Here is a 7498-nt window from a genome sequence, read left to right on the forward strand (position 1 = left end):
GTGGAGGATGAGAGGAGACACCCACATATTCATCTAGAGGGGCCTCCATTTTTCAAATATGGCAAACATTGTTGCTAAAGTTAATCATAAACATGAGTACAAAGGCCTCTAGGCAGCAGGTGGGGGATGAGAGGAGACACCCATGTATTCATCTGGAGGCTTCCATTTTTCAAATATGGCAATACTGTTGCTAGAGTTAATCATAAACATGAGTACACAGGGACAATGGCATTTTCAGAAGTAGACCCCATATGGTTAAGGACCCAGGGACTTGGCTGAATAAGGTTTTACTGAAATAATGACACAAAGTGGCATTAAACAAACCCCTGCATTGTTAAAGAATAAAATAATTCCAGCACAAGGATGTGTAAATTATTCTCTCACTGTGTACATTCCCCCTCTTAGATTTTTCATAATTTTTTTTATGGTTCATAACCTGTCCTTCGAATACCTTCTCTCCTAAGCCCCCGTAGGTCCATCTTCAACCTGAACCTATTTGGTCAAGTGTTCTCTTGCATTTCAGGTCAGTTTATCTAGAGCTGAATTCATCATGGCTCCCTGTTCCTTCCTCGCCTATGTCAGCGCCATGTACCCTCATCCCCAGGACTGGCCTAATCTGAAATGTGGAATTCACCCCGAGTGATACAGGGTTCTCTCTTCCTTGGAGAGAGACACACTCTTCCCCTCAAAGTATAACAAACCTTGATTGACATGTTGAACTAACACCTTGCTCTGTCCTTGCATTCCGAGGACAAAGGGCCTTCGCTTCAAGACAAAGCCAAGGACAGAACCTGGCAAAGACAACGTCAGAACGGCTGGTCGCCAGATGGTGACGAAAACCAGCTGGTGTCAACCGAGTCACCAGACACTTAGGTTACGAGAATGGGTGTGACGGGGTGCTGACCGCACCCCCCCTTCATGTCCTTGTAGCTCTAGTTAAGCCCCCCTCTTCTCTGCTAGTGCACAGGACAATCGTTTCTCAGACTCTAGTCAGCTCCCCTCCTCATTGGTCAATGAATAAATGAAACCACTTTCCTTCTCCTCAAAATGCTGTCTTCTTGGCGAAGGGGAAGCGAGATGGCCATTGCGGTCTTAACCACCTGCACTCACATGTCAAGTCTGGAAGCTCTCGCCTGTCTTGAGGATCCTTGGCTTATCTTTCAAGTCAGTGCCCTGTGCCTTAGCTCAGGTACACAGTCGCTCTCCTGCGACCCTGCACTATCAGCACTTCGCTCTCATTCACCCATTCCTCTGGGCCTGCCTGTGGCCGCTCAGTCTGAACCAACCAATAAGGGGCCCATGGGACATGAAGGGGAAGAGGAAATGTGAGCTAGAAACTACTGTTTCTAGAAACCACCAGGGACAGAGACGTCTAGCAAAGTCCTCGCTCAGAGCCAGAAAGGACCAGGACGCCCAGCAGGAAGGTCCCATCGTGTCTGGCGCCGCCATGGGCTCCAGGCTCCTCTGCTGTGTGGTCCTTTGTCTCCTGGGAGCTGGTGAGTTCTGGAAACGGGGGTCTTCTCTGTCCTCAGACTCTGGTCCTTCTCATAACTGCCTGAGAGGAACTTCTGTACTCGGTTTCTTGCCCCCACAGGCCATATGGACACCGGAATTAACCAGACACCGAAACAGCTGGTGACAGTGGTCGGGGGCCAGGGGACCCTGAAGTGCCAACAACGCCTGGGACATAACGCCATGTACTGGTACAAACAGGATGCTAAGAAATCTCTGGAGTTCATGTTTTACTACAACAACCAGGTTCTCATTGACAACAACACCGTGCCCAGTCGCTTCTCACCTAACAACACAGACAAGACGCGCTTAGTCCTTCGCCTGGACTCCCTGAAACCAGAAGACTCCGCCCTGTATCTGTGCGCCAGCAGCACCCACACAGCCACACAGCCAGCTTCTCCCCGTGCACAAACCTCCTGCCCCCAGCCAGGAAGCCCTGGGGGCCCCCGAGGCTCAGAAGCCTTTCCCACTGGGTCCCACACAGATGTCACCCCCACACACCACCTGTTGGCTCAGGGGCACCCCCACAGGCAGCGACAGCTGTGGCCTGGCTGGGTCTTGACAGCACTGGGTCTGAGGGTGAAGGCAGGACAGGCAGGTTCAAGTTCAAGTTCCCCCAGGCATCCTCCATCGGCCTGGAGCTCTGGTGAGACTCCACTGTGCCTCAGCAGCCCTCCTGCCTCCTTCCACAGGGACTCCCCCAACTGCTCTTTCCATCCAGGTTTCACCCGGTCTCAGCCCCAGCCCCACCTCCCAACATGCTCGACCTTTTCCAAAACGCACCCCCTGACCCTGGCTCCTCACGGAGGAGGAGGCCCCCCATCTGGTTTGGGTCTCTGGAACCCTCTCTCTGTGGCACGGCTGGGGTCTCGGATCCTCACTGGCTTCTCTGCCTCTGGAGCTTGAATACTTTTAGGCTTAGCTCTTTTCCTCCCACCTCTTTGATGCTAATTCTTGGGGTCTTCACCTTGTGCTGTATCAGCCAGACAGCTGATGGCCTGGATGGGTGCTCACCACGGCGGTGGAGAGACAGAGGGACTCTGACATTTCTGAGCTGGACTGTATCCTTGGGGCCCTTCAATGAGCCCCATGTTTAGGAGCTTTTCTCCTTGCAGTGACCTCAGTCTGCACGCACTGTCGTCCCCAGGCTGAGCAGAGTCTTATCTTGGGTCTCACCTGTCTGTGTTGGCACAAATGCTTCCTCCCCACAGAACAGCTATAGTTCCTCAACAACACAACAAGAGGGCACATAATCATTCTTGAAAGTTAATAAATAGTGCCTAATGTCATCATAGTATTTCACTCAATATTTGCTAATTGTCATTTGTTACTTTCAAATGACAAAGATGAAAATATGTATGATCTATATGGTGTTAGAGATAGTAAATACAGACATCGTGAGTAGATAGACGAGCTTTGGTTGCCAAGATGATGGCTTGTGAAGGCGAAGGGTGAATGGCCAGAATCAGGGTGTCCATCTGGTTTTGATTTGGGTTTTCATCTGGAAAACCAGCTGATGGTCATCGCTTCACCTGCTGGGGTATGATTGGAGAGCTGGCACATATGTTGACTTCTGTGTTTTTGTCAAAAAGAAGGGGAATTTTTTTTTCAGGGTCAGAGCTACTAGGAACTAGCAGCCAACTGAGCAGAATAAATAGGATGTCACAATCCTTGTCAGTCTTTGATCCCTCCCAGATCAGAGAAAACTTTGAACATGAGGGAAGAGAGACAGAATATGATAAAACTGAAACTTCATGGGCTCTCTGGCCAGGTGGCCAGACTTAACAGAACGGATCAAAAGAGGGTCTCCTTTGTCCCATTCTGCCAGAGCTATAAACTCTGACTGATCTACCATCAGGCTTATAGATCAGATTTTCTTCCTATCAGCCACATAACACATTTTTATCTTCTAGTCTAGGGCAACCTATGAACTTCTTTTTGTTCTTATCAGAATGCAAACACCACGAGAGTCAGAGTATTGTCTTCCTACAACTTTGCCCTGAGTACCCATTCAATGACTGCAAAGGAATGGACAGAACTCCATGTTCCCGGAAGGAGGGTGGACAGTCCTTTCTGCTTTGTTCGCTCGTGTGTCTCTAGTGCTTGTTCTGCATTGAGTCAAAAAACTAACTCACCACCTGTCTTTGTGGGACTTTCACTCTCTTTGAAGTAGTAGATAGTGCTGTCAAGCATTGTGTGTGTGTATTTGTGTTTGTATTTGTGTGTTTGTGTGCCTATTTGTGTGTGTATCTGTGTGTGTGTATTTGTGTGTGTGTGTGTGTGTGTGTGTGAACAGAGAAGAAGGAAGGAGCCAGAGAAGGAGGAAGACAGGAAGAAGAAAGAGAAAGAGACACAGGATGCCTCCTTGGTGGCGCTGGGCAGTCTTGCCTCCCTGGCCTTGTTCCTGGGCCTTGCTCTGGTCCTTGCTGACCTGGGGCACTGGCTGCAGGGGAGGGTCTGGGAGCTGACCGCTAGGAGAGCTGTGGTTCTACCATGGTCCCTGATGCGGGTGGAAGGAAGCCTGGTAGGGCAGAGGAAGGACAGTTGGCAGGAATGCAGGTGGTTCTCCGTAGGGGTGATTCAGCTGGAGATTTTTAGGTTGTCACAGCGGGGGTGGGGAGTCCTACTGGCACGTGTTAGACAGAGACCAGGAATGCTTTAAATACCTCCAGTGCACAGGACAGCTCCCACCATGAGTTACCTGGTGCAGCATGTCAATAGTGCCGAGGTGGAGAAACCTTAGGCCTTGTTGCCCTGAGCTGTCATCTTTGCCTGAAGAAAGTGGCCTGTAGACATCTCTGGGATGGCAAATCACTTACATTTTCCCCCACGCCCATGCCATTGCCCACCCCCATCACTGACTTGTGACTCCTGCCAAGACAGCATCACAGGAAGGGGCTGCAGCACCACTCCCCCCTCCCAGGGGCTCATCAGCAGGGTTTGCCTTGATTGCCAACAGTTCATGCGTTTTAAATGGTCTGCAGCTGGTTCTCAGGGGAGGTCTCAGGGGAGACCTCATAGGAAATCTCTCCCCCAGCACTGAGATAATCAGGGGTCCACTAGGAGCAAAATGGACATTCAAAGGAGGCAGGATATGAGTGGGATCATCCTGTATTATCAGGAGGGAGAAAATGGTGGTCCAGAGAATAGAAATTACCTTATCTCAGGGAGAGGACCCCCAAGGGGAGGCAGGAAGGAGGAGGCTGACCCTGGAGCAGGAATAGGAGAGGGAGGCAGCTGCAAACACAAGAAAGACCTCTCTACTGAGCCAACGTGCACCCACTAGAAATCTGAGAGCAGAGAAGGACTGGACAGAGGAGACCCTGAAGATGGGAGCAACTTACAGGCTGTCACATCACAGGCAAAGCACCTGTCAGACAGAGGGGACCTGCAGCAAAGCAACTGTCAGGACAGAGGGGACCTGCAGGTGGTTTTTCTATAAGAAGGTGACCTGGACCCTGGACAAGGGCCCTGTATGGTGGCTCCAGACATTGCTGTGGGCTCCAGGCTCATCCACTTTGTGGTCCTCTGCCTCCTGGAAGCAGGTGAGTCCTGTGCCCAAGTGATACAATCGTGCTTTGTGTCTGAACCTCTGCATCACACCAGTAGGCATCTCTTGGGACTTGTCTCAATCCTGCCTCTTTCTTTCTCAGGACCCTTGGATCCAGCCATTTTCCAGACTTCAAAATACCTTGCCACACAGACAGGAAGTAAGAAGTCCTAAAATGTGAACAAACACTGGGCTGTGATGCTATGTACTGGTAGAAGCAGGACTCCAAGAAATTCGTGAAGATCTATGTTTATTGACGATAATAAGGACTTCATTTTATATGAAATTGTTCCAAGATGTTTCCTGCCTGAATCCCCTGACAAATCTCATTTAAACCTTCAAGTAGATACGTGAAGCTGGACAACTCTGCCATGTATCTTTTTTGCCAACAGCTGAGGCACAACCCTGCACAGTCACCATCTTCCCAAGCACAACCCCATGGCCCAGGCAAGAAGGGGTGCTGGCAACCTGTTTACCCCACTTGAGATTCTGTTTGCTCCTGTTAGGCCCCTGGCTAAAGGTTCAGTCTAAAGGATAGAATGCCAACAAAGCCCATGTACCACACACAAGTCAAACAGAATCCTACCTTTCAGTGAAAACAGGGGTTCACAGTAAATACACCAAAGACTCAGAATGCCGCAAACAAGAAATGATCCTGTACCATGCACTGAAGATCTTAACTGATGGAGAAACAATTCCTTGCCTTTCTCTGATGCACATGTATATGCTGTTATGATGAAAAACATGTTTTTATTGAAGAAGTGGATATGGCATATAGAGAAAACAAAGAGATAAACTAAATAAAACAAAAATACATTTTGGAACTATGAGACCCCTTAGTGGATACCAGAGGAAAGAGAAGGTGAATAGATTGGGAAAAAGGGAATGATGATATGGAATGATAGATTCAGAATTTTAGCAGTTTGAACTTGGTGCATATATACACATGTTGATTAATAATGGTGCACACCTGAAACTTAGATAATGTGATAGTGCAAAGTTATTTCAATGTAAATAAAGAAAACAGTCAAAAAGGTGTGATGAGAAAAGCCTAAAAGCAAAGTGATAGTAAAAGTTTCTAAGACTAAAAGGAAATTCAGGTTTTCAATGAGTTCACTGTTTAACAGAAAAATATTTGAATAAACTTGAAAGTTGGCGATAGGTAAACTCGAAAAAAAAGTGTATAAAGGGAGTATGTGGGACATTGTGGATGATATAGTGTAGAGGTTCTGGGTTATGTTATATTCTTCTAGAGAGTGTTTGGTTTAATTTGGGTGGGTTTGCATAAAGGACTTGTTGGGATCTGTTTCAGCTTTGCCCTCCGCTTCGGAGAGTCTTAGCTTGTGTCATTGGTGCTAGTGCATGGCCTGTGTGTGGTCTCAGTATGAATCACAACATATTCACTGATGTCTCACACTCTACCAATTTGAATGCCAAAGTCACCCAGCTATGTGTGTCTTCTGCAATCTCTACTTAGCTCTCCAAGTCTTTCAGAACCTGTTCTTGGTCAGCCTTCTGGAGGCCCACTCTGCCTGTACACAAGCTAGAAAGTGACCAAGAAAAAAGGGAATCTCCTTCCACATGTTCTTGGGGCCTCTTTTCAGTTTTCTATATTAAATCTCAGTCAAGTTGGAGTTGGTTATATCTTTTCTATTTATGTTCAAGCAACATATACCATTACTATTTTTATAGATGATGTTTGAGTTTATTTACATGTTGACCATTCTATGTCTTTATTAGTTCTAGTTGCATTTCTGAATGGCCTTAGATAATTTTCCTTCTTCAGGTACATCCAGAATCCAGATAACTTAAATTCACCATTCACCCACCCCTTGCTTTGAGTAATGCTTATATTGGCTATTTTTCTCAGGGCAACCAAGTTTTTCACTTTTTTCTTGTCCAAGGTTTCAGTTTAAATTCTATTATTTTCTTAATCTTTGTGATTTTGTTACATATTGGAAGCCAAATAATAGAATAAAATGCTGTTGATTCAAAATTTTGCTGTTCATTACAGAAGGACTAGGTGAAGTATATCCTTGTTAGAGTGGATGTTCATCATAATAATTTAATAGTAAGAGTGCTAGCTTTTTAACTAAGGTTAATTTTAGATTTATACATAAGAATGGAGTATTTCAACTACAGCAGATTGGAAACTCATCATATAAGTGACCTGCTAAGTTGGAAGATATCTGACCCCATTTAAATTCTAACCTTATGCCTTTACATTTGTACATCTCTAAGTTAAAAGAAAAAAGTTTTAATTATCAACTCCTGACTTAAAGTATAGTAACTATCTTCCTTACTTCCAGCATAGGTTTATATAGATTCTTCTTATTTCAATTTGATAACAAAAATGTACTATAATAGTAAGTAATTATTAAATAGGTAAGCAAGTATAGATCATTTTATATTTGTGCTCATTCTTATCTTCAAATA

The sequence above is a fragment of the Talpa occidentalis genome, unplaced genomic scaffold, assembly GCF_014898055.3.
Source record: "Talpa occidentalis isolate TD23 unplaced genomic scaffold, MPIMG_talOcc4v2.1, whole genome shotgun sequence".
Taxonomy (NCBI): domain Eukaryota; kingdom Metazoa; phylum Chordata; class Mammalia; order Eulipotyphla; family Talpidae; genus Talpa; species Talpa occidentalis.